The sequence below is a fragment of the Phasianus colchicus genome, chromosome 1 (assembly GCF_987193195.1).
Source record: "Phasianus colchicus chromosome 1, bPhaCol1.hap1.1, whole genome shotgun sequence".
NCBI lineage: Eukaryota > Metazoa > Chordata > Aves > Galliformes > Phasianidae > Phasianus > Phasianus colchicus.
The window spans coordinates 47,207,779-47,235,650 of NC_143436.1; the positions used below are offsets into that span (position 1 = coordinate 47,207,779).

The 27,872-nt window shown below is 40.3% G+C and overlaps 1 long non-coding RNA gene across 1 annotated transcript; it reads left to right on the forward strand.

Moving 5' to 3' along the window:
• The first annotated feature begins 9,826 nt into the window (after positions 1-9,826).
• LOC116233245 (uncharacterized) lies at positions 9,827-13,978 on the forward strand. Its single transcript, XR_004167939.2, has 4 exons — positions 9,827-10,037; positions 10,153-10,238; positions 10,756-10,866; positions 12,077-13,978. It is a non-coding gene; the product is annotated as an uncharacterized LOC116233245 (long non-coding RNA).
• Positions 13,979-27,872: the final 13,894 nt, after the last annotated feature.

The window sequence follows — 27,872 nt, forward strand, 5'->3', positions numbered from 1 at the left end:
TTCTGTGATTATGTTTAGATAGCTTAATTCTACTGCAACCTGTTCTTCCTGTAGATGACTCTAAATGTGTGAACCAGTATCTCTGTAATGGTGGAGCAAAGGAGTAGCTCTCTCTCACCTTTGAGATGATGGGACCCATTCCCACAACAACTTCATAACTATCAGTAAAATCTTTCTTACTACCTCTGTGTATTGAGAATTACTGGTGCCCAGGCCCACACCCAGCCCAGACCACATCATAGCACATCAGAAGTGAAAACACACTGACAGTGGAGATTTCCTTGGTTATCCTCAAGGTCACAAATGTGGATGTGTATCAGCTTGGGCAAAGTGAAAAGCGAGTTTAGGATACTATCAAGAGATCCCCAAACACTGCCTGTCCTGTGATTTTATTGATGAGGTAAGTGGTAAGAATTCCTTGTATAACTGAATGCTTCAGCTACCCATTTTGCAGTGAAGCCAAGCAAAGCAGATTGGCTTTGTGTCGAAAAACAACTTCAATAAATCCATTGCAAAGCTTTTGTGCACTGTGCCTGTGCAGCAGGTAGCTGTTAGTAGAGATCTTGGCTCTTCCCAAACTCAGAGAGGTAGGTATGTGACAACTTGCCTGGAGCTGGATGATAGGTCATAGAAGAAAGTTACAAGGCTCTTTAGAGGATAAAAGCCATTTTCCAAACATCTATCAGCTAAATATTTTTGTCTTGTTAGAGTAACCTTTATAATGTTGTTTTGTACAATCTCACTCCCTTAAAATAAAGCACATGCACACACTCCCAACACGCTCACTACAAGTTTTTCTGTTGCTATCCCCATCAGCTAAAAGCCATCAGTGCCAACTCTGTGGTGTACAAGTATGGTCTCAGAAGACTTGACTACAAAACATTCCTAAGGTAAAGGCTTAGACATATCTAACTAATGAAGATGTGTTGAATGAAAAATAGAGTATACTTTTAATATAAGTGCTTCCATCAAGCTCTTTAAAGATTTTCATAAATTATCTGAAGCTATCATATTTCTCTGTTGATTATGATCAATGTATCGAAGAAAGGCTCGTGTTGAGACACATGAAATCACTCACCAGTTACCATAATGAGCAAAGCAGACTCAGTGTAGGCTCCCTCCCACAACGCCAGCCTTTCTGAACTGATCCCGCATGGGCTTCCCTCAGGCTGCAGCTCTCCAAGCGCTGCCCCAACACGGCTCCACACCACAGGGCCCACCCTTGAGGCACTGCCCCACACAGGTCTCCACCAGCAGCAGCAGCAGCTCCCCCAGCCCTCCTGACCTACTAAGGGGTCCATCCCACATGCTGCAGCTCTGGCCTGGGCTGCTCCTATAGGGGCTCTCCATGGGCTGTGGCTTCTCCAGGCCTCATCCAATGCTGCACTGTGGGCTCCTCCATTGCTGCATGTGGAGATTTGCTCTGTGTGGTTCCCCATGAAGTCTTAATCCACTGATGCACATACTTAAACACATATAGCTAGAAGTGCTTGGTAGTCCTGTTAACACTGAAGAGAGTAGTTGACTTGCTTCTCTGAAGCTTTGCTGGTTCAGAAGCTTGTGGCATTCAAGTTTGGGTATTAAGTTATAGGTTAGGTTGGTGTTAACAATAAATCTTTTTTTCTGTGAATATTTTTGCTTGAAGACTGGAGGATAGCCGATGCCACTCTGGTCTTCAAAAAGGGCAAGGAGGATCTGGGAAACAACAGGCCAGTCAGTCTCACTTCTGTCCTTGGAAAGGTGATGGAACAGCTTGTTCTAGATGCCATCTCCAAACAATTGGAAGAGAAGAAGATCATCAGGAATAGTCAGCATGGATTCATCAAGGGAAAATCATGCTTACCAACCTCATAGCCTTCTATGATGGCATTACCAGCTGGGAAGGTGGGGGAAGAGCAGTGGACGTCATCTACCTTGACTTCAGCAAGGCTTTTGATACTGACTCCCACTTGGCCTCCCTTGGTGGCCAAGAAGGCCAGTGGCATCCTGGGGTGCATTTAAAGGAGCATGCACAGCAGGTCAAGCAAGGTGATCCTCCTCCTCTATTCTGCACTGGTCAGGCCTCACCTGGAGTACTGTGTCCAGTTCTGGGCTCCCCAGTGCAAAAAAGACAGCAATCTCCTGGAGAGAGATGTTAAAAAGCCAGGAGCATCTCCCCTGTGAGGAAAGGCTGAGCGAACTGGATCTGTTCAGCTTTGAGAAAAGAAAACTGAGAGGTGATCTGATTAATGTTTATAAATATCCTACTAAGTGTGGGAGTCAAAGAGACATGGCCAACTCCTTCTCAGTGGTTTGTGGGATCAGGACAAAGGAAAACAGCCATAAACTTGAGCACAGAAGTTCTGCATCAATATGCAAAGGAATTCTTCACAGTAAGGGTGACAGAGCACTGGAACAGGCTGCCCAGGGAGGCTATGGACTCTCTTTCCCAGGAGATACTCAAGACCTGCTTGGATGCCTACCTGTGAAGCCTGCTGTAGGGAGGCTGCTTTGCAGGGGGATTAGACTCGATGATCTCTGGAGGTCCTTTCCAACCTCTACAGTTCTGTGATTCTGTGATTCAGTGCCAGAAATGGGTACTCCTGTAATCTGCATTAGTTAGCACCTTTTTATTACAGACACAGAAGTAATCAACTTTTATTCATTGGACATTCCAGATCAGCTGGTGGCACACTTCTGGCCTGGCCTAGTCCATTGGTACTGTGAGGGTAAAAAAAGAAAGAAAAAAAAAGAGAAAATGAAGAGAAAATGTAAGAGTTTCCATTCAAAAGCCCTGTGTTTCCTATCACTCAATCTCTCTCCATTTTATTTCAAGAATACCTGTTCCAGTGGTAACTAAGTGCAATATCCATTTTCCTACTTAGTATTCAGCAGACACTTGCCTTGACCTCACCTCTCCAAGCTTCCAAGGTTTGTTTTTCTCCCTTATATCCACCTTGTATCCCGTAGCCCTTAGAAGAACCTCAGTCAAGCTTTTCACTTGACAAACACATCCTTTTCCCTTCAGTATTGGTTAGATACAGGCATGAAGTTTGCATTCAGACTGAAAGATTATTTGAACCACACAAATATTCAGTTGTTGGATTGCTGCATGGGCCACCAGGACAGATCTTAGCCCCAAAGGCTCCCAGTGCAGCAGCAGTCCCTGTTGCAGCCTCAATGCTTCAGAAATGACCAAGATCTAGACGTTGGTTTCCCAATCTGTGCTTTCTATGAAATGACTTCTACAGGGCATTTGGATGTTTTCATGAATCAGATATGTTTGAATTATTTACAGAATGTGCTAGCTTCAAAGAACCTAATTAGAGCAGAGCAGCATGTTTCGGACTGAAAAAAGCAAGCTATGCTCTTGTAAGTAATTACTGCTCTAATGAACAAACTCAGGAGAGTGAAATGCATAAACAGAATCTGAGGAATCTGGGCGTACTACATATTTTCACGTCCAAGGTCTTTGTTGCCATATCTGTGAAATGCCACAAGAATATTGTTGCTAAACGAGTAGCAGTACTGAAAGCTCTATCTTGCAATATAGTCTACTCAGCAACAAAGAGGTAAGTGTCTTGTTTCAGTATGAATTAATACAAAATCAGTACTTATACATCTCCAACAGAATTCCAATATTTTCATGGAATTCTATATTTGAATTTTGCATCAAAATGGATCATATTTACCCTCAATGCTGCTGACACACCTGTTAACTCAAATTATTTGTCTTCATTTCAGCAGTCACAAATTCTACCATAAACCGTGAGGAGTTTCATATTCCATAATCCAGTTTATAGCAGCTTCAGTTACCATAAGAAGTGTCTTTACAAAAATGACATCCAAACATACCCTACATATTTCTGCACTATAAATTCCATATGAAATTCACTCCATTCTAAAGTCAATTCAAGAGTCTATGATCAAGACTGGAGATTCAGCCTGGTAGCTTCAAGTTAAACAATGTTATTTCTGTATTTTATGTATCATAGCTGACTATAAAAATTGTAGAATAGGAACTTAACTGGAAATTCTCCAGGGAACTGTTTGAGACAGAATGCAGTATGTTCACGTGTAGCTATATTGCTTCTGCTCTGGTGACAGAAAGAAAAATATGTTTTTTTTTTTGAGTAAACTGAATGCATATCTCTCAAAAGTCTCACAGGGAATGGTTATTTATAACACCAAGCTGCCACTTTAAGATGGGTATTTTTTTTCTTTTTTTTTTTTCCCTGAGTACCACCAACAGTAAGGACTCCAGGCAGAAAATCAGATTCTGAGCGACTGCTCTATTGGTTCTGTTCTTGTAATGTTTTATAAGGTAACCTCAAACTTCTGCTGAAATGATAAGGCTGAAATATGGACCAGATCTGATCATTAAAATCTCCGGTCTTAAACATATCAGGTCTGTTGGCAAGCGAAAAATTCTCATCTGTGGGCACCTGCAAACCTATATATTTATTATTGTTCTTTGATCCCCACAGGCTGAAAGAGAAATGAAAGATGTCATCGCTCTCCCCTTTTTATATTTGTGGTGTATCTGATCTGTACCTCAGTCCTTCGGTTATGATTTTACTGTGCACTATTTACTAAGCACAGGTTAACAGCAGCCTACCTTGTATACTCCCAATCAAAATCAAAGTACCTTCCATATGTCGGGGGATATTCTGTTATTAAACCCCAGCATTATTAGTTTTTCTTTCCTTTTGACAACAGAAATAAAAACGTGTCAGCGAGAGTAACTCTTCAATTATCTGGATTTTTTTGAAGGGCAGATCTGAGCCTTCTGAACCTTATCCTATTTTTAACAGAGTTTTCTACAAACAGGGAAGAAGTGGTTTGACTGCTCGCCAAATCCTCCAGATCCAATTCAAACACCTCTTCCCTCTCCCAGCTTTGTCTAGACTAGGATTTGTAGGGGGGCTTGTTTGCAAATGTTTGCTAACCCTGTCTAACCTGTGTGAAAAGACAGGCACTATTAGGGCAGACTGCCTATAACAAATGCTGATTTGACCTATCTGAAGCCTTCCAGATGTCTGTCACCATGGCCAGCCACAGCCCGGCTGCTGCTTGTTGCTGTGCTGCTCCAAGTATCGCGTCAGTGGATTTTTCTCCCTCTGAATGCAGTTTTAGCTTCAGATACCCCTAAATGTTGTTCAAGTGGATATTGCAAAGGGACAGACAGGGAGCACAGAAATCTACCACATATGACTCAGCAGGCAAAAATGTCTTTGTGTGATGGCTCTTCTATTAGTCTAGCAGAATCGGTAGATTTCCGTGAGGGGTTTTCTGAGGAAGAGCTGCAGGACTGCACTTCAACCACATATTTCAGAATGGAGTGGCCTCTAAGAACATGCAGGCACACGTGTTCAGAAAAAGTGCACATCATGCTCTGTCTTACAATGGGATCATCCTCAGGGATTTGTTTGGGCACTCTTCGTACAGAGCCAGACTCTGGGTCTCCTCAAGTTCATAATCAGAGCCTGCAGGCACCCAGTTTGCAGGCACTGTATATGTTGAGCTGAAGGTCAGTTTCCATGTTTTACTGTTAGTTTTTGGTCTGTCTCTTGAAAACATGGCCTAGTTATTAAATTCTTATCACAGGCACTTGTTCTTAAACACTAGAGGATGTTTATAGTCTCCATCCACTGGCACTGCCTTTAGAATCCCAGTGTATAGAAAAAAGGCTTTGTGAGGAACTGTGTATAAGGTTTTTCTTCCATATGAAGAATCTCAGTGATGTGAGTGGGGAGATGTTTATCATTGCTTCACAGAATGCATCCTGCCAAAGAGAAAATTGTTTGCTGACTTCCAAAGGCAGAGGAACAGAGAGAGATGGATCTATGAAGGAGCAAACAAAGGGAGTGGGAGATGCTGGTCCTGAGATAGATATAGTTCTTTGCTATTGTGAAAGTCACACTCTATTTTAGGGTCTGAACAGTTATATAGATGGACATTCTCTTGACCAGCATTTCTAAAATACAACTTTCATTACATGTTAGAGCTTATACAATCAATATTCATTAAAAAAACTGCCTGCATTCTTTCCCTTCAACCTAACCTGCTGCTGAAGCAGAAATTAGGCTTTGTTCTTGCTGCTGTTTCTAACTTGATGTAATGTTTGTAAACTATATTTGCTGGATTTTTTGAGGTTCAGAAGAGTAATTTTGTGGACCACACCTTCACTCCAGAGGGGGCCAACAAAAAGGGAGGGGGAAAAAACTTTCTCTGTCAGGGGTAATTGTCACTCCAACATGAAATTTTGGCTCATCTCCTGTTTTGAACAGGTGGGCAGATTCTTTAAAGCCCAGCAGAGATTTAAAAAAAAAAGAAAAAGAAAAAAAAAAGTGTATATGATTCTTACTTTTTACCTTGAATTCATTACAAGCTTTGAAAAATGTTGGAATGTAGGGCTTGAGTTGCTAAAACACATGGATACGACTTGATATATTACACTTTTCTGCTTTGCAAATACATCTGAAAGTTTACCACCCAGTGAAATATGCAAACTCATTTTATGAAAAAAATTTGAGGCTCATCCATACAGGTTTTTGGCCAAATTACGACACGACGTTTGAGCAGGTGCACCTTCTCTGTTGTGTGGATATAGTTTGCTGCAGCCCAGAGTTACTGACATTAAAAAGCAGGTGGATTGTGCTTATCCTGTTTTAATTGAACTATAATATTCCCTCATTAGAAAACAAAGCAGCCATGGCATCAGAAATCATCATAATTTTCTGATGCCTGAAAAGGCTACAAAGCCGCCTCTTTCTGCCTTGTCTTCTAATCAGAATTTGGAACAAAAAGCTTAAATTACACTTCCTTCTCTCCCAGACCTGGTTATTTTAACACATTTTTTCCATAGTCTGTGAAGGTCTAGCTCTTTTCTGAAAGAAAAGAGTAGCCATTGTTCCTTGGTAACTATTCACGAATATCTGCAGCGTGTGTTGCTAGACTCAAATTAGCTTGACACAAGACGCTGAGCAAATTCTTGAAATACCACACACTCATTCTCTGAAATACGAATCCATTAGTGGCATTTAATTTTTGCGTTTGTTTGTTTGTTTGTTTTTAAGTGTATCAGGTTTTTTTTGTTGGTGGTGGTGGGTTTTTTTGTTTTTGGTTTTGGTTTTTTTTTTTGCATGGATGATATCTGAAAGAAACTGTTACAGTGGAAGAATGAGACTCAGGAGATATGTCCTCCTCCTCCTGTCCTCCACTCATGTCTCATATAACTTCTGAGTGAGTCAGTTTCCCAATGCAACACCAAATTACTGCTACTTCAGTGTAATTCATTAATAGCATTAACATTATTTCCTGTCTTCACCTCTATTGTTCCATTGGGTACAGACTCTGTCTACACAATAACTGGCGGGAGAAACCCTGTTGAAACTCTCTTTATGTGTTTCTAAGTATCCAATTAGTAAAACCTCATTTGCCTAAACCTCATTCTGCCACATATGTGGACATGGCACACATTCTGGCAATGAAACACCTCAGAAAGACAGTGATTCTCCAGCTGTCGCACATCATTTGTCTGCTTCTGTTCAACTCAACCACTCTTCCAGTGACAGGCAGGTAGACAACCCCTCCTGTTTATAATGAATACAGGCTACAGGCACAGAGTGGCTATTTTTATAGTTTCCATCCTACAACAAATATAATGAACAACCATTTCTCCGTACAGCTGCAACTTCCTGCAGTGCTGTGTGCTTTCCACTCCACATGAGGATGGAGAAAACTGTTTCTTGGAGTCCTTCAACACCTTTCAGGTTTGGCTTCTTGGCAATTAATGGATGGGTTGAAAGCTTGCTAGAAAATGCAATTCTTTAGCACTGCAGCACTACTCCATTTAGTACTTTGCAAGTGAGTTGTAAAAATTTGCCCTGGAGACAGGGAAATGCAAATATAAATTAAATGGAGAACTAATAACATAACATTATGGAACAATGCAAACCGTTTTGGACACCCCACAGAGAAGAAATCCATGCATTCCTTTCTGAATCATCTTTATGGAAATTTCTGTAAACGTGCCATTATTAAAAGAGAGTAGCAATTATTTCCTTCTTTGGTTCATCAGTTGCAGGGAGGGGAGAATCAACAGGGGAATTAATTTTGTTTTCTTCCCTCTTCTCTTTTTTTTTTTTTTGTGTGTGTGTGTGTATGTGCTTGTTGGAGAGCTATCAGACAACAGGAACTGACAGCATGGAAGCCTCTGCTGGTAGAACAAAGCAAGAAAGATAGGAGAAGTGGTCAACATCGTTACAGATGGGGCTCTGTAGGTGGAAGTAGTTAGAAGAGCAGCAGAAGCAGGCAAGATTGCAGCTAACAAGGCTACTCAGGAAGCCAGAGCTATTAAGATATGTTGACATAACATTTGCAAGCTTCACAGGGGCCATCATTATAAATTAGATTTAGTATTGATCAGACACTTCAGTACTTGGGCTGGAGGAAAACTGGACACTGAGTTCTTTATAAAATCAGCACTTAAGATTCTGCCTTCTGATTAACCCAGAAGAACAGAAGACATTGTCTCCTAACTGACCTCAAACAGCGTGACTGCTGTCCTCTTCCTGGGAGCAGTTAGAAAGCTGCAGTCATTTGGAGTTGGTATAATCTTTCAAAATTGCCATTGTAGTCATAACAAAGACATGAAAAACGTTCCTGTAAGATACAAGTTAAATCCAACACATGGCTGTGAATGCTAGGAAACTCCTTGCTAATGAGGCCTACTGGAGATTTTGCAGTGTATCATTCAGGATGAAAACTGGCTGGCGGTATATTACAAGGTGTACCAGAGAAGGGATCTGGTGATTTAACACACAGGGAGAAAGCAGCTTGTGAGGCTCGTTAGATCAATGGGGATTCCAGTCCTATACCTCAAATTATATACCCTATCTTCTAACATTCACCCTTTGCTGTGCAAAGCCCATACCTTCCTGTTTTTTCTCCTTTCTTTTTCTTTTTTTTTTCCTCTTCTTTTGTTGCAGCTGCATCTTTTCAGGGCTTTATAGAAAGCACCACCAGAGCAGAAAATACCTAAGGTTTATAAGGTAGCCACAGGTAATTTGATGCTGCTGAAATTGTCTAAAATGCAGGTTTTGCCACACTCCCTATTGCTTGGCAGTGTCTATGTCCCCCAAGGAAATTGCTGCTGACAGCTCGACAAGTTGCTCCACACCAGCTGCCACCTGGGTGCCATATCATGGACTGGGTTCTCTCACCATGTCAAACCCCAAAAGGAAACACAGCATGGGGAGATGATGGTTCTCCACCTCGTTCTGCTTCCATCACTGAGTGGCCAAATATCCTTCCTGTGATGCTAGAGATGGTTGAGGCATTTCTTTCTGCCTGACTGACTTGAGTTCAAGCCTCAAATCTTGAAGGTGTGATGGCACTCCCTTAGCCTGCTCCTTTATTCTGCAAGAACTTAGCACCATTGAGCCCCCGAAAAAGAAACTGTCCCTAGAGCCAGGCTGTGCCCACCACCACCTGCACATCTCCCAGAACTTCCCACTCCCACAGCAGGGAAAGCTCAAACCTTTAGCAGAGCCATTTTGACACACTTGTTGACTCCAGGCATAACAGAAAACAGACACTGACATCCATGGCCCCTCAGGAAACATGAACACTGGCCTTAACTTGCACCTTTCCATGCACCTTTCTGCTTAACTGCTTCCACACAAACATCCTGTGTTTTAAATGCATCACCTCCATTGGCAGCCAAGAGTCAAGTTTACTCTTAGTCAACTCTGAACTGCTCCCACATCCCTGGAAGCAGCTGCTGATACAATAAAGAGATCCGACACCATGCCAGCAGCTCGCAATTAACAGTTAATGAAATACAGCCTCCCTTGTCCTCCTCTTTCAGGAGATAAGCTTCACAGACAGCAGCACCCCACCAGGCTTAGCCCAGGGTGCTGGGCTGCACCAGGGCCACAGCCACAGCCGTAGCCATTTGTCTGCACCTCCAAACCCTGCCTGCAACAGAGGGTGTCCTCCTAGAGTTACAGCCACCTCAGCTCTCTGACAGGACAGGCAATGCCCTTTAGAAGGCAAGAGGAGAAAATCACAGCCGCTCAAGCACCTGGCTGCAAAAGGGCTGGGAGGAACTGGCTCTGAAGTGTAACTAACCATTCAAGCCTTTCTGTCTCGTCTCTTTCCTTGCAGTGCTCCGGGAAGGAACGGAGGCTGTCTGTAAATTGCAGTTTAAAACCATAATACCCCTGCATTGAACTGTTGTCAGATGGTTGCAGGTAAAATAACGAGACAAAAATGAAGGCTGAGGAAGGATTTTTATTGCTTTTAAAAGGTCTCTCTTGCAAGATGCTTGCCTTTTATTTCAAAGGCAGTGTCAGAGAGTATTAAGAAGGTGCGGGTAAATACAGCCCCTGCATTTGAAATGGGGGAAAACAATACTTTAATCACCACTCCTATTTATAAAGTAATGTTTCTTACATTTTGTTTCGGGGTGTTTTATTCGGTGTATCCTTCGTAACTGTTTCGCTTCTGACTTTCTCTGAGATTATGGTAAATGTCAAAATGTCTCCTTGGGCTCATAAAATGATGCCATAATATAGCATCATTTTAACTTAGAATGGGTAAAACAACCTATAAAATAAAATGGGAGATTTTGACATTAATTGAAAAAGTTACTTGCTTTTCTAGTTTCGGCAGCTTCATGTCAGCATTAAAAGAATAAATTAGGTTACAGTTTATTGCAACATGTGATGACCTTTAAGTAATTTTATTGCCCATTCTGTTCCGTTGCAGTTTTCTAATCTGCATTTTGTCTGAAGGAAATGAGAAGCAGAATTTCTCCTTCCTCCAAAGCCCTGTTAATTTTAATCCTTTTGCATGGAGCTGGATTCATGCTGCGGCCAGGTGAGTCGGTTTATTTTAGTTATTTGAGTCTTGTAATGTCTTCCAGTCAACTTTTAAAAAAAGAAAAAAATCTACTAATTTTTGAGAATTTTAGAGCTGTTTTATTGCCAACTAAGTGTGAATTAAAACTAAATGTGGCTGCTATAGCATTCAGACCTGTTCCTCTAACTTTGAACACTGGTAAATGGCTCTCTTAGAATCTGTGCAGTTTTCCATCGGAAGACTTTCTTGTACTACCTGCCATTTATACAATGGATGTACCTTCAAGGTAAATTTATACTGGCAGTTTTGACACATGTTTACAAAAAGCCCAACCCTGCAGAAACAGACGCAGAAACACACACTAGGAGGGTGTTTTAATAAGGCTACAAAATTGTTTTAGAAAGTCTGTGCAGAATGACACCCTGCAAGTTTTCCTAAGTGGGTTTCTCAAATTATTTTTTTCTTTTAAGGGAAAGAAAAATACATTAACCAAATGCTTCTAGCTGAAATTAAAATGTCCATGATACATTGCTTGAAGATAATAAATTTACACCTTCTGTTATTTCTATGATGCAGTTATAACTCTTTTAAAATATAACAGAAGATACATTATTCAAATTAAAGAGGTCTGACTTGAACATTTTGGATAGTTTAATAAAAAGGAAAAGAAAACAGTGATGAAGAATAGAAAAGCAAAGAAGCCAGCAGCCAAAAAGCAGCAAGGGACTGGTGCTGTTGCCTTCTCAGTATGGGCTGGGAACAGCTTCTAAGCCAGTGAAAATCTCAGCTGACTGGTTAGATCAGTTTTCTTCCCAGCATATATTTCATCACTTCTCTTCATGTGTTAGGTCTATTATTACGAGCATTGTAATTTCCATTGTCATATGTCTAAGAGAAAATATTTCTAAAGCTTAGCAGTAAGAAAACATAACAGTTTAGATTCTTCTGCCTTCTGTAATCTGATGAAGCATTTCATTCCTTTTATTATAATGATAAAAACTATAGTTCTACTATTGTGTCCAGAGAATTCTGTTGGAAATTATAAGTTTTCTCAGACAAAGTTGTGTTTGACTATTTCTCTGATGAGGTTAAAGGTCAATTTGCTTATAGTTTCCATGCTTCATTAAAATTCAGCTTCTGTGCTGTGTAATGTGGGTAATATTAATTTTCTAAACATTGATGTACAGCAGCTGCGAACTAATTTCCATAATGGTTGTTCTATTCTAAGGGCATTAAACCTGAAACAAGGTGGATCCAAATGGAAAAAAATGTAGATGATTACTGGCCATCTGCCAAAAAGACGCTTGGGGACGTGAAAATTCTGGAATCAGTGAAGGTTCATTTTGATCAAATATTCATATTCTGAGCCATGTGTCAACAATTTTACTGTTTAAAGACAAGAAGGTTGTGGAGGGGAATACTGACACCATCCTTCACAGGGGAGTTTACTTTCAGACTTCTTACATAAAGAAGAATATGTTGTTAAAGAAGAATGGAGCAAACATTAAGATGTGTTCAAATGAAGGTGCAAAAGCACTGGAAACAGGGAAAGGGGGTGGGTGGGGAACAGAGAGGTCATAGTAACGCACTCAGCTTTTAAGTTAAGATTAACCATATGTATGGACATTTGGGAAATGCTTCATGTATTTTCATTTCCACAGATTCATTGTACTAATACCATTAGACAGAACTATCTTTTTTAACTGAAGGAGCTGCAGTCCTACAGGCTCACATGTATAGCTGGAGTCCTAGATTTGGAGGCCTGAATATGAAGACTAGCCAACACCTTCTCATTGCATTCATTCTGTGATACTTAATTTCTCTGCTACTGAAGGGCAGCTCTTTCTTGGAAAAAATTGCCTTCTCCATCACGTTTGGTCCACTTATTGCAGGATAGCTTAACAAGATCTTTCTGCGATCAGCAACAAGATTTTTCCAGCAGAATATTTTTCTATTCCTGAGCATTTCACAAACCACCTCTGATTTTCTCAAGCAGATTTGATAAGCTATGTTATTCAAATATACATCAACTCATGGGCTGTGCAGAATGTTCTTGTGTGATTTGTCTTCATTACTGCTCCAGTTTGATTGCACATCTCGGTTACAGGAAGCACGCATGACAGACTGTTGCTTCCTAGTAAGCTGAGCCTAAATGAGATAAACCAGTGAAGTTCTGTAAACAGATGAAATGGTTTTGAGGGCTGTTCTGCCCATGGAAGATTGATTTGTGCTCCACCTATTCTATTCTTGCTTCCTTGGCACTTGCATTTCCTCAACAAACATGCCATGTATATAAAAATGTGAAACAAGTAATTAAAACTAGCCATAAATGGGAGAATTCCTACTGCAGGGAAATCCATTTGGACTTAGCAAATTGGTGTCCAAATGCTTTTTACTTTGTTAGGGACAGTGAGAGGAGAATGAAGACAAGGTCAGACATTTGAGGCCATCCCTGTGAGGGAGTAATGGCATTCTCGGGACTAACTGACTTGGATTTGGCAGAGAGACAGCCTACCATCCACATCAGACCATGGGTAGAAATGAAGTTTTGTGCCTACTCTTGGCTGTGCAGACTGCCAGGTGCAGAACTGACAGCGGTTTGCACATCAGAAATGTCAAAGACAGCTTGGCTGTGGTCTGTTTTTTACCTTTAATTTCCCTGCTGCCTAGGTTCAACCTTGCTTTCCCCCTTATCCACGTCCAGGAATGATTAGGTTAGCTGTTGTTAGGTTAAGACTTAATGAGGAGTTTCTCCATTTCACCATTGCCCATGTTTTTCCCAGCCTAGACAATGCTGTGTGTTGCAAGGTAGAGCATAGATTCCACATTCGCTCCCTTTGATGGTGTGTCAAGCAGTGACATTTGGCACTTGGTTTCTGATGCAACTCATACCAAAGAAATCTGCATATGACACATACATTAAAAAGGTATTTTGGGTTCTTTGTGCTCTGGTTTTATAACATAAAAATGGTCAAGCCATCTCCAGTGATTCATCTAGACCAGCTCCATAGGTCAAACACAAGAATAAAAGCAAACTAAGAACCGAGTGGTATTTCATTTTCCAGTAGTCCCAGAGACTTAGCTTACTGGTTTTTTAAGACAAAGACTAATTTTGCACCTTTGTGTTTCATAGTCTTTGATGAATGTTTCTTTTGCTTACCTATCTAACTTCCTTTTCAACTGATTTATACCTGGGCACCGGTGAAATGAAGTGGGATATGCAGACTGTCTTTACCAGTGAGAATCCTCACTCTTTTATCTTTTTACATTAAATGATATTAGACACAAGACTAACGCTTTTTTTAAAGTTGTTTCAAAACAGGCTATTTCTGAAATGAGAAAAAATATAACAAATTCCAATCAAAATGTGATAATTTTAGGAAAGGTAGATGTTGCTGTAAATAAGACTCAGAATGAGAGGGGGGGAAAAAAAAAAAAAAGAAAGACTTTTGAGCTCTAAATATAGCACTATAACAAGAGATTGTGTAGAAAATTAATGACAGCCATTTTAGCTAGCTGAACTGACCAGAGTGGCTATCTGATTTTAACCCTGCTAAGAGCACCACATAAGTAATTAAAGCTGTTGGGTATGACAACTGGAAGGGGCAGGCAGAGCTTGGCAACACTGCTTCCATCCTACAGGGCCACATCCCCATCTCTCTGCCCAAAAGACTTAGGGAACACTCTGTACCAGCCACATACCTGCCCACCCAGCACTGAGATGCCTTCACCCCCTGGGGTACCAGCAGGCACAGAGATGGGACCCTCTCTTGCCAAGAGGACACTGTTTGTCAGCCCCCTCCCTATTAGAAGCATCTGGCAGGGCTGCCTGCATCGCTCCTTTTGGCCAAAACCACCAGGTCACTAGTTTACCCACTGGGGCTTGCTGGTTCATAGCAGGTTCCCCCTTCAGTGATGGCAGGTCCCAAAATAATAAGCACCTTTTTTAGGTGGGAATTTTCAAGTTTTCAGTGTCCATTATAGGAAAATAAAGACAAGCCATGCGGACATTATTTCCCCAGAGAATTAACAAACTGGGAATGCCGGCATCTGGTGTGAAAGCTGTGCTCATGATCTATTCAGAATAAAGGCATTATGGAAGGAGAGGGAGAACATGGTTTTGTGTTTGCCATTAGAAGTGTTGTTATGGTGCTCTGTGTTCTGTTACACATTTTATTAGGATAATAATTTCAGTAAACTACATCTGGCTTTCCTGAAGGCTGTCCCCTCAGGTTAAGCAGGCTGTCTAAAAATATCTCCGTTTTTTCTTAAATGTTCCTCCTTTTTATCTTCCTTTTGATGGCTTTTCATTTGAATTATTTCTATCTTTTTTTTTTTAAGATTACATTAGCACTTTTTTTTCCATAATTCTATAATCTTTTCAACTCTAGGCTCCTTTGTACTTTGTGCTTTTGTACCCTTTTCTTCTCAAGTCCTTTTCATGTTTCCTCCCTTTTGTTTTTCCCTGGGAGCCTTTATTGTCATTTTATCCTTTATTTTTAGTCTTGAGCTGTACAGTAGGAACTAATGCTAAGAAAATTGAAAAGGAAAAAGCTGCATAAGCCAGTGTAGTAAAGAACAGTCATATACTGAGCCATAGGAGAACTTACAAATGAAGGCACAGTGGTGAAGCCCATATACTTTTGGTCTCTGTGGTGCAATACCCATGAAAAATAAAACAGTGACATTCCCCTTAAAAACAAAAAAGGCAAGCCAATAAACAAGTAAAAAAAACCCACACCTGTGTGCATCTACGACTTTGCTCTAAAAATGGCCTGGAAATGGACCTCTTTGCGATTGGAATCTGAGCTAAATCCCTCGCACATTGAGATAAATCTATTTTTAAGGCACAGATGTGAGAGAATTTGCCTGGAGACTCCTACCAAGTGAGCAGAATCTGACAGTGACAGATTTTGTCTTGTGTTGGAAGCTGACTTACTGTTTTATGAGTTAACAACTTATTGTTTAAACGCTTTAATGCTGATTTATGCCAAGATTGCTTGCTTTGTATAAATAGGTATAAAACCAGCTATCTTTTATATAAATAGCATTCCTGATAAATTCTCTTTTCTACTGAGGAAACAAACATGGCCAATTAATATTGGGAATCTGACAGATTGTTGCCACTGTTAAGCTGAACTATCTTTGCGTGTATCAAATCCCTTCCTCTTGTTTTATTTTTCTGTGCTGCAACTACAACTGAATAAAAATACAAGTTAAAAAAGCAGGGGCTCTGAGCAGCAGCAGACCCCTTTTTTTCTCTTTTTAACTCATCTGTAATTTATTTTGTGCTCCTCCTCATGTGTTGCTCTGCTGACAGTGTCCCCTCACGACAAGAGTCCCCACTCAACAAGCCCAGAGCCAGAGTTAGGTCCCAGAGGACCAAGAGCAAGGTGTGCTGCATCCCACTCATCCCCTGGGCCACCACCCATGGGCTCCCCAGGGGACAGCAGTAACCATGGAGAGAAGCAGGAGGACAGCTTTTTGATCCTGCTAGTCTCCTGAGGGAACCACTCCAATAGCTCAAAGAGGCCAGAATGCAAAAAAGAGTTCTTGATCTTCATCTCTTATGTGCTCTGTTCACGCACTGTCTATTTCCACATTGCTCCAGCTGGTTTATCCTCTGATAACTGTCTTTAAATTTTATTTACATCTGTGTTGCATACATTATCGTTTTATTCATTTAAGAAGCTATCTGTGAATTTCCATTCTTTCTGTAGCTGCTCCTCCATTCCAGCTGTTCTGCTTTTTTATCCCCGTCTCTCTCTGCTGAAGGCCTTTGTACTAGAGCTTATTTTTAAGAGTTTGATAGCATTATGTATTGTTACAATATGTAAGAAAATTATCTCACTGTTTCAAGATGTATTCAATGTGCAAAACTACTAGCTGAAACTATGAACTGGAAGGAAAGAATAGTTTGTGGAGCTACGTGAAGTCAAGAGTTTTCTCATCAGTGTTTCAACCATAAAGATCACGCAGGTATAACCATATATTCAAAACAATAGCCAAGGGAACTGGACTGGAATTCAGCTTCCATGGTCTAGAAAAAGTCACTCACCAACCCTAGTATCTGCATCTGAACTCAACAGGGCAATGCCAAGGTAGAACTGGAGATCGGGCTCAAGCTTATAACCACTCCATCACTCATCCCTTCCCACACCAGGCCAATGTGGGGGGTGCAGGAGATGCAATATGCCTTTTTAATGTCTGAGTGTCTGCTGCTGTGGATGTGCGGGGCTGATGTGGTGTTAACCAGCTGCATGGCAATTGTTCTAAAAACACACAAAAATTGTAAATAACCATTTAAGTTAAATTCTTCAGTCAGGAGTCTTGGCAGAATGATGCTGCCATAAATTTTTATAGAGACATAACCAGGGATGATGAGTTTTTTGGGTTGTGATGTTTATTAAAGTGTTTATTGGAACCTTGTGGTACAGTAATAAATGATGTCATAAAACAAATTGGGCTATTTCTAATCAGCAAAACAACACAAAACTTGGATATCTGAAACAGATGCATTTCTTTTTTTTCCCTTCACTTACCATTCCTGGGTAAATTACAAATATCATTTTGAAATCTTTTCTATCATGCGTGATTTAGCATGCACAAAGAGCTGTGCTAGCAAGAAGGTCATTTCTCCCATTCTACATATTTATTCACCTGTTCTGTAAGCATTTTTGTCTTCTTCAGAGGGTGACATATCCCTGGAGTTAATACAAATGTCTTTGTTTTAAGAATGTAAAATTTTCAACAGTCATGGTGTATAAAATCAAAGGGGACCCCCCATGAATATTTAATATGTCTTAACACTTTTTCATTATAACATTCTAAATTATTTTTTATTTGAGCTATGTGTTTTGAGGGTTAAGTTCAACCTTTTCAAGGATCACATGGTTGACCATAAAATCTTGGTACCCCTGCTTTCTGTGAGTGATGATCCCCTAGCCATAACCTGTTCTTTTTAAGATGCAGGTCCACATTAGCACATCTAGCTCTGAAGACATAACCAAAGTCCTCTGTGCTGGGCTGTCATATTTCTTCTGTCTGCTCTCCTGTTTCCCTTCTCACAAGGCTATGCTCATCCTGTCTACTGAGACAGTAAATTTTTCATTGCTGTGACTTTCATGGCCAGAGTTTTTGCTACAGTTACATGGCTGGCATCACGATCCAGTTTGTTCCTCATAACATCATGGCAAGATCTTGGGCTGGCAGAAGCTATGCCAGTGCATGGGAGAGCTAAGACACTGGCTTAGCTCTGCTGCCCATGTTGGTGTTGAGGAAGGCTGGCGTGATTCAGGGAGGATGGGGTTACACACAGGGGTAGGCCAAAAAGGAGCAATTTGCTTAGAAGCCTGGAAGTCTTTTGTCCAATACATAGGTAGGAGTGTGCAAACACTGAGTGAAAAGGAATAATGCAGGTGCAGCATAGGGTTTGTGGGGAAAGGCACATACCGCTGGGAAAAGACATATCAGGAACTGGGAATGGCAGATGCCTGGGGAGAAGGGAGAGAGGGAAAAGGTCTGACTGATGCAGAGAGATGGAAAGTTTCAGCAGCTTGGGGAGGTATGGGGAGACTAGGGAAGATTTCTGATGGTGCTGGGTGATGGCACGGGACAATTCTCTTCTACTCTTGAATGTGGCATGGGAAAGGAGGAAAGAAATCAACAGTGCAAAGAACCTAGCTCTCTCTTCCCACACTATAAAAACTCTCCAACTCACCTGATAATGGGGCTGTGACACATGCAGCTATGCAGAAAGGGAAAATGTCTGCTCTGCATTTGCTCAGCAGCTTAGGCTGTCCATCCCCATTTCTTCTGGCGGAAAGTATAGGCCAAAAAAAAAAGCCAAATCTACAGCAGCCAGAGCTAACTATAATTAACTGTAATTTTTCAGCCAAAGCAACTATTTCAGTTATGCCTAAACTTTGTCCTAGTTGGCCTCGAGGTGAAAATATGATTCAAAGGAATATCTTTTAGCTTTGGAGACTGATGAGTGAGCTGAGAAAAAATCACTTTAAATAACACGATGTGAGGAAGCATCATTTATGTATTTATCAGCATTTAATCTAAATGTACTCATATCTCTTTCTGAACAGCTACAGCTGCAGAATTGAGGTTTAAGAATGAGTGTTATTTTACACTGAGTGTATTTGTCCTAAAACGAGTCATATTCCCCACAATCAGTCCCTTCAACATGCAAATCTGTGAAGAGGAGGTTCATGCTCACCCCAGCATGACAGAATGCTGAAGCTGCTGTCACACACACTGTCACATCCCCAGACAGTCTTGCATAGCTACTCAGTGCCCATTTTTCATCCACAACTTTTACAATTTCTTGTTTAGCACAAGTTGTGAAAGGGTATATCTCCCTTTGAGATGCAGATTTTCTGTTTACATGAGCAACTTTTATCTTGGAAACCAATAGATCCATCCCCATCAGAACTTAAATCTTGTTACAGATCTGTCAGAGTAATAATAATGTAATAGAAGTAACTGCAAGTTTCATTCGACCATGTTCCAATATGCAACAGTTAACAGCAAGTAGTAGCTATTGTAACAGATAACACATTTTCATAGTTTTTCTTTCCTTTCTTTTTGTTTTTAAAGACGTGGAGGCATTACCAGGTTCTTACATGTTTGTGCAGTGGCACAGATGTTCCTTCTCATCCTCACATATGTGAGGTTTTGCTCTTTAATTCTGGATTGCAGATACGGGTGTGTGGTGACAGGGGCTGGGTATGAGAAGATGAGCACCAGAGAGAGCAAAGATGCTAATGGCCATTTTTTGTTTGTTTTCTGACATGCAACAATTAAGTATTTTAAACTTGGTATTATCTTGATGATTATTTACCTGTAGAGAAAACGTTTTCTTGCATCCTGTGACAGAGCTCTCATGAACCTCCCTTATGTTCAACATACAAGCACACAAACAACTAACAGTTCTGTGTTGCAATCCCTGCCAGCTGAACATTACCTTCGTCCATGAGCCTGTTCTAGTGTGAAGTGGAGATTTAAAAAACTCAGGTTAAAATTTGGCTGAAAGGCAGCTCCCTGTGACCAAGCAGAGAGGCCAATGCCAGCAAACTCTCTGCGGAGAGAGATGTCTGATTTTTGCTAATTTGGATAGCACAGCTGTTAAACAGGAGATTCAGCCCAGACCCAGAGATACCACGTGGATATGTCATTAAAAGTCAAACTATTGACAATGCCTACTTTTAGGTCTGTGGCTAAAAAGACCTGGGAAATCATTACAACATTTGCACAGGCCATAATGTTATTCTCTAAACATTTCCTTGCTTCCCTCTCCAACAAAGGCAAAAGTGGCCTTTTTCACAAAGCGCAGGCTAGGGATGGAAGACAAGGCATAACAGAAATAGAGAGACAACTGAGCTGGAGGCTGGCTCTAAGACACAAGACCAGGGCAGAGCCCATATGGGCAGTAGGAGGGCAGGGAGGTGGCATGGGGCTGCAGGCAGAGGCCTGGTAAACCCAGTGGGCCCCAGCAGCTAAACCTCAGATGGGCCAGAGGGGAGGGATTGCAATCAGTGTTAATTAATTACACCGTGTTTATTTTTACTCTGTTGTTCAGTGCCCCAGGTGTTTTACTGGTGAAGAGGGAGGGCACACTAATAAATTGATATCGCTGTTTATTATTATGTACTAATTTGTAGCAGTCATTTGTGGGCTGTTTTTTTGTTGTTGTTTTTTTTTTAAGCAAGTCAATAAAGATAATATTCCTCTAAGGTGATTTTCAGATAAGAAGACACTTTATCAGCTCTCTCAAATTTCAACCAGCTGTCATTAAGTGCGTCTCCACAGCTGGCCAAGGGCTTTGTAGCTGGGTCAGGGCTGCTGGAGCTGGCTGTGGGGTTGCTAAGGGAACCGCTGTGTCCTGAGATCCTTCTTGTGCATCAAACTTTCATCTCGCAAAATTTCTGTAGGCAAATCGCTGTGAGATGAGTGCTAATGTGCTACACGGCTGGCACAAGTGGGCTGAGGTAGCTAAAAGGACTGAATCACATTTGTTTGATTTCATTTTTGTGTTAGGTATGTGCACAGATGCATATCTGATAGGATGTAATGTATATATGGTATTACACTTACATTTGTGCTTCTTATGTTATGCATTATACCACAGGGATTGTCAGTAATAATATTTGGGTTTGGGGGAGGCAGGGAGAATGCTAGTTTGTTTTGGAAGGTGCTGCACACACGAAAAAAATCAATATAAAGGTTACTAGAAGGACCTTAATTTTGATGGGCTTTGGATCAGGCTGAAGTGCAGGCAATCTCACTGGAGCATTTCTGTCTTTAAAACAGGAGGCAGCAGTCAGACAAGCAATACAGATTGAACTGCACAACTCTTGGAGCAGAAAAAAAAAAATCGGCCAAGAATTTAAAACAAACTTTCTCTTAAGAAAAAGGCAATAAGCCCTTTAATGTGTATAGAAAGTAGATCACCTGTCTCTTTTTCAGGTCTCACCTTATCAGAGAGGTCCATAGATAGTCTAGCAGACTGCATACCATTTATCTACCTCAAAAAGTGGAAGGGCTGAGTCAACCCTGCTGGGATTTAAACCTTTGTTTCCAGGGTGTCTGGATATTTCAAAGCTGATTCTTAAACTACTCAGCCAACCCCTCTGGCTTTGTTCATTATACAGTGGAACAGCTTATGGCGAACCCTGACCTATAGAGAAACTGTTTATACCAAAGGAAAGTGAAAATCCTGAATAGTTTCAGTGATAATGCTGGCTCCTAGGAAGAGTATATAAACATCTAAACAAGTTACAGAATGTAGTGTACTTTAACTATTGATTGCTACAATCCCTCTTTAAGGCAATATTTGAATTTTACACAAGTCTTCACTTTAAACTGGCCTTACATTGAAATGCCACATCTGTGAGTAACATTGTTGATCATTTCAGGACTGTAATCCTTTTTTGGTCTCAAGATATTCCTTTTATTTCCAGAAACTAGCCAATTGGTTGATTTAAAATCACTAAATTAAAATATTTGAAAAGATTCCTTATTAACCAAGATATCTGGCCGTAAAAAGTGTAGACTTGATAGACTATTTGGCTATTATAAACTACTCAGCTCTGTGGTTTCCAGGAGTACAGAAGTCTGCTACAACATAGACTTGTGTTCATACTGACGAGCCCTAGATTGATGCCATTCATAAGGACAAACAGGTAGCTTCTAATGGCTGACTTGTATCAGCCATCAGCAGACTGTAAGAAGCAAGTTTTGACCTATGTCCAGATTAAGACCTAGAGCGTTTCACATTAGGGTAAATTACACTTTTGTCATAACGTCTGACTCTACTAGAAAATTCAGTTTACAGGTATAAACTGGGTGTCCTCTTCGCATAGGGAAATGTTTATTTATGGAAGAGGGGATTATGCATTTTTCTTTGAAAACATGTTTTTTTTAAATGATACAATTCAGAAAAGTGGCATTGTTGTTATGTGTGATAATCTATGGATATAAATGAGGCAAAGTTTGCAGGAGGAGATAGTATCTTTTATTACACCCAGGAAATTGTAGGAAAAAAACAGACAGCCTTTCAGATACAAGAGCCATTTTTCAAGGCTGAAATAAAAGAAGTATCATCAGTGTTAAAGGCAATTGAACAGTTAGCCTGAGTTTAACTCGATTACATTAAATAGTTAGACTTTCTGGGTAAGAAAGTGGTTGGTACCTGCAGAGCAGAGGACTGGTATGAGCAAGGGAAAAGTTGATAAGGTTATTAGCTCCTATTGGGGAAAAAAAGAGAAAAAGACAGGTAATTCATTGTCTGTGAAAGATGAAGGGGCTTGAGGAGGGAATTACAATGTGCCATAGAGTCAATCTCTCTGTTTAGTCTGTAATTTTTAGTGTCCAGCAGGGATGTGCATTTTAGTACCTGTAGTCCCCATTCGAAGGTGCTTTGTTCATTTCTCTGGAGAGTTAGCCCTGAGTGGTATCAGATGGAGTAGCTGTTTTATGAAAAATGTTCTTCTGCTAACTGGAAGGTTCTGTCCTTTACTGACCATTTCTATATGGTTTTCCAGTGTAAGGTTATTGTTATTTTACTGCTATGGAAACTAAGTGGGCATCTGTCTCAACAAACAAGCACACAGTATTTTCTGGGATATGCTTGTACAGAAGCTAGGGGGATTTTTGTAGTGGTGCATTTATCCTAGTGGCCATGGAGACATGTTGGCAAGTCTCTTCTTTTGCTCAGATGCAGTATGGTTCACAGAGTTACTGAAATGTTGATTGGAAGAGCAGTCCTAGCATTGAATCCTGCTTATGCAAAACTATTGCAAGCACTAAATTCGGATCAAGACTGTCATGGTGCACTCCACCAAACCTTCTCCGGTCCTCAATAACAGTCTGGAATGTACAGCCTTCAACTCGGGTGTAATATTCCAAATGTAGCACCACAAGCATCAAGCAGAAGAGATAAAAACATGCTTTAACTGCTGGCCATTCTCCTCCTAATGTTCTCCTCTCCCAGCCTAGAGTGAAGGTTTTTTTTGTTTCTAGTAAGAACATGCTTTTGGAAAGTATTAACTTGATGTCCACCACCATCCTCTGCCTTCTACTCAAACAGTAGGCTCCCAGGCATAGTAGTGAATTTTAGATTCTTTTTAGCCCAGGTGTTAAGTTTCATACAGGAGAAATGGGGTGGCCAAACAGGTGTTCCAGATGTGGCCTTAAAAGTATCAAATAGAGGAAAATCACCACCATCCTGCCCCATCTTGCTGGCTGTGATATTTTAATGTTCTGCTATTTTGTAAAGGATTGAAGTGACTGTGAAGTAGACCGAAGTGATTGAAGTATACTGACCAGCCTAGAACTGTCTAAGTCACCTCCTTGCCCTTCTTAAAGTTGGGTATAACTTCAGCCTTTTCTAAGTCATCAGAAATCCTCCTCAGAAAGAGACCAGCTATATCTTTCAGCAGCTGCTGATGAGCATCATCCAGCCCTATGGATTTCAATACAACCACCTTCCCTGTGTAGCCTCAAGCCGTTTTCCCACTGTTGACTGTACTTCTCAGATTGCATTGATGGACGCAGATCTGGGAGCAGGTTTTCTCTGAGATTAAAAGTCATTGAGTACTTTGGCCTTTTCCATCACTAGGTTTTCTCCCATTCAGAAATGGAAATGCATTTTCTCTGAGCTTCTTTTTATTTCTGTCATGCTTGTAAAATCGCATCTTGTTACCTTTTATGTTCTTCTCCAATTTTAGCTCCAACTGGGCTTTGGTCTTTCTGGTTTTGTCCTTACATGTCTGAGCAGTTTTATACTTTTATACGTTTTCTTTGTTGTCTGCCCTTGGTTCCACTTCTGACGTGCTCTGCATTTTAGTTCATTAAGAAGCTTCTTGTTTAGCCAAGTGGGCCTCCTGCCAAAATTCCCAGTCTTCCTGAATAATAAACTGATCAAGTACTGCATGTTGATCCTTGGGAAACTTACTTTGGGTAATGATCTTAGTGGGACTGGGGCAGAGTAAGTGCTGGGAATTTATTTTTCAAGAAAGGAAACAAATTCTAAATTTCTTTCACTTTGGATGATATTTCAATATTAATTTCAAAGCTGTGGTGTTACCTAGTTTGTTGCACGTGTGTGACTTCTTAAACGAAAAAGCTTGTATTTGGTAGTGTGGTGGTTTGTTTAATGGTGAGGTCTCTTCACAGAATAGCCTCACACTGATTCTGGTTTGGTAGTTGTGAGAGGCGTTAGATATGAGATTTTCCTCAAGGCTAATATACCCACAATTCTGGGTATAACTGTGTATCTCAACCTTTCTGCTTTGTTTTAAACATTTGATTGGTGATTAAATTATTACAGATGTAGGTGTGCTGTAGCCTTGGATGTATTCTATCAATTTCTAATGTTTCTAGTTCTGACTAGGAAATCTGTGTGTGTATAGAAATTGGTCAGTGATGATGCTTTGGTTGGATTCTGGGTTTTCAGTCCAGATGATGAGGCTTTCTTAAGTTTGTTGGTAGTTATTTATAATCTCTTTTTCATGGTGACTACTTTTGCATATTGTAGGCGTCTATTGTTTTCCCAGCTGTCACAATGCCTGAGGAAAGTGACTGTTACTTGAAGGCAAAGTTTGGGGAGCTAACATATGACCCGGACTCAGCTTTGAGGCACTCTTTCTATCTCACAAATGTTTCTATTTTCTAGGCTAGGATTTTTCTTTGCTCTGAAAATACCTACTACCTTTTTTCACTGCTAAATGTAAACATAGAATTCAAAGCAATTGTTCTCAACTTCTATTCAGCTTTGAAGAGCACTGCTTGTCTTTCAAACCTAATAAAAGATATATCTGTTTTTCTTCTCCAGCTGTATCAGCTGATCTAGTAAAATATATTACTTCACTCTACAATCCTCTTCTCCTCTGATTCCAAGAACATAATGGACTACATTTGAATAGCTACTCAAATCTGCTCCTTCATTTATATGTCCTCTCATTTAGCCACTTGCAGAGCAAGAATCATAAAATCACAGAATCACAGAACCATTACAGTTGGAGGACTTCTGGAGGCCATCTATTCCAACCCTTTTCTCAAAGCAGAGCTAACTCAGGCTACATTTAGTCATTTGGAACTTTATGACATTCCCCTCAGAGTATTTCTCCAGCCTGTCCAGGTCTCTGAGTGGCATCCCTGCTGCCCAGCATAACCATCTCTTTTTCCACTTTTGGTCTTATCCATAAACTTGCATATTGTGCATTTCATCCTAGTGACCAGGTTGTTAATGAAAACATTAAATAGTTCTGGCGCCAGTACTGATCTCTGTGGGACTCTACCTGTAAGAGACCACCATTTGGACTTTGTGCTGTTGGTTACAACCATTTAAGCCCAGCAGCCCAGTCACTCATCACACTGGACACTTGCCTGTGTTTCACCAGTTTGGCTGTAAGACTGCTATGACAGATATTGTAAACAACCTTCACTGCATTCCCCCTTTTCACAGATCTATTTCTGTCTTTATAGAAAACAATTAGGTTGCTTAGACACATCTTCCTCTTGGTAACCCATGCTGTTTTCAGTCACCTTATCATCTTGCCTGTACTCAGAAATGACACATTTTTTTCCAGAAAAATTTGCTTCAGTCTTCCCAAGGACTGAGGTGAGGCTGCCTAGCCTGAAGTTACATAGATCCTCTATCCCCTTTCTGAAGATGTGTAACATTAGCTTTTTTCATGTCATTAAGCACTTCCACTAATCAAAGCCTTTTATGAGTGATGGAAGCCTTGCAGTGATATCAGAGAGACTTCTTGTCACCTTCACATGCATCCTATCTGTCTCTATGGCCTTGCGTGTTTGGTCAGCTAGAGCGGTCTCTATTTTGATCTTTTTCTACTGAGTAGCAATTTATTCACAATGATCCTGCTAGTATGCTCAGGAAATATGGAGTGCAAATTTGTCCAATAAAGTGAGGCAAAAAAAGAATTCAGCATCTCAGCCTTTACTGTGTTCTCAATGGGACAGGAAATCTAGGAAGAGAGAAGCACAGATTATTTTTGCTGGTGTTCCTCCTCATTTGCTTGACTTCCCACCCATCAGAGTGGTGGTTCCTGTGTTCTGAGATTCTCCTTGAAGGTCAACAAGCTGTCCTGGGCTCTTTTGCCCTCCAGTACTGGATGCAAATTAAATTATTTTGTTGCAATTTCAGTTGATGGAATTGCAAGAGTAAGGAAGAATTTTTTGCTCAGTAGAGCTAGAGTCAAAAGATACAGCGTCAGAAAGGATTTTTGTTCAGAAGAAATATTTTCTTGGCTTCTAATTCTAAGAAACCCAGGCAACAAGCAAGAAAAATTTTCTATGGAGAACTTTGTTTTTATTTACAGTTTACTTTGATCAAAATACTATTCATTATCTCTACTAAAATAAATCTTTCTATAAAAAGGTGCAGTAAGGAACTGACCATCAACTAAGAAGCCAAAAGGGATTATCTGCAGAAGAATGTTTTCCAGTTAAGACATCCATAGTTGAAAAATATCTTCTATAAAACCTTAAAAAAATCATATGTTAGAGACCGTAAGGCAGATTTTTTTCTGACAAGTTTGCTCTGAGATTGGTTTTATTTGCCTCTGCAATTTTGTTTCACTTATATTTACACATAGGTTTTACATTTTGAATCTCTGTGGCTTGTGAAGATTTTTAAAACATATTCTAGTTTCATACCCACAAGATTATTCACTCCACTATACATAAGACTTGAATTTTGCACAGTGAATTTCCTAAAAATTAATTAAAAATACCTAAATAATTAATTAGGAGAGTTAAAATTTTAACGTATCTGAAAATAAATAATTTCTGAGCATGTTTGTATCTTCAGTTAAATATAAGCAGAACTGAGTCAAACCTCAGCCTTTCTATGATGCCATCCCACACACTTGGTCCAGGACCAGGTTGAACAACTGTGAAAACATTCTCTAAGACAAATAACAGAATGACAAGGTGGGTGCATGCACACGTTAAAGAGTGGTTTGTCTTAAAGAAGAGAGAATGGTTTTCTGTTAGAAACCAAGCTACTCTTATTTATATTCTTTGTCCAGTTGCAAACTTAAGCTGTGTCACTGGGATTGAGATTCAGTACATCTTCTGTTTTGAAGGCACCTTAACTTTAAAGTAAACCTTATAAGGGAATTTCATCTCAGGCAAACGAAGTGAACAGCCAAAACAGAAACCTCTAACATGGTTCTGAGGACAACTGTAGCCCATGTTAGCATTTAGAGATTCCTGATGTAGCAAGAGCTCACACTGTCTTTCAATCTATATTATCACTTTGCTTTTACCTCCACTGCTTTTCTCTCCACTTGTCATAACTTGGTGTTGTCCCAGCAAGAAATTTAAGCTCAGATTTCAATGACCATTTCCTGTTTGGCTTGGCTGCTAATACTTTAGCAAAGCCAAAAACTTAGAAAAGAGCAGGCCAGATGGAATACAAGCTTGCAGACCTCTTCTATGATGCTGGTCATAGCTGAGGAGCTGATGACAAGCTATTGTGTCTTAAT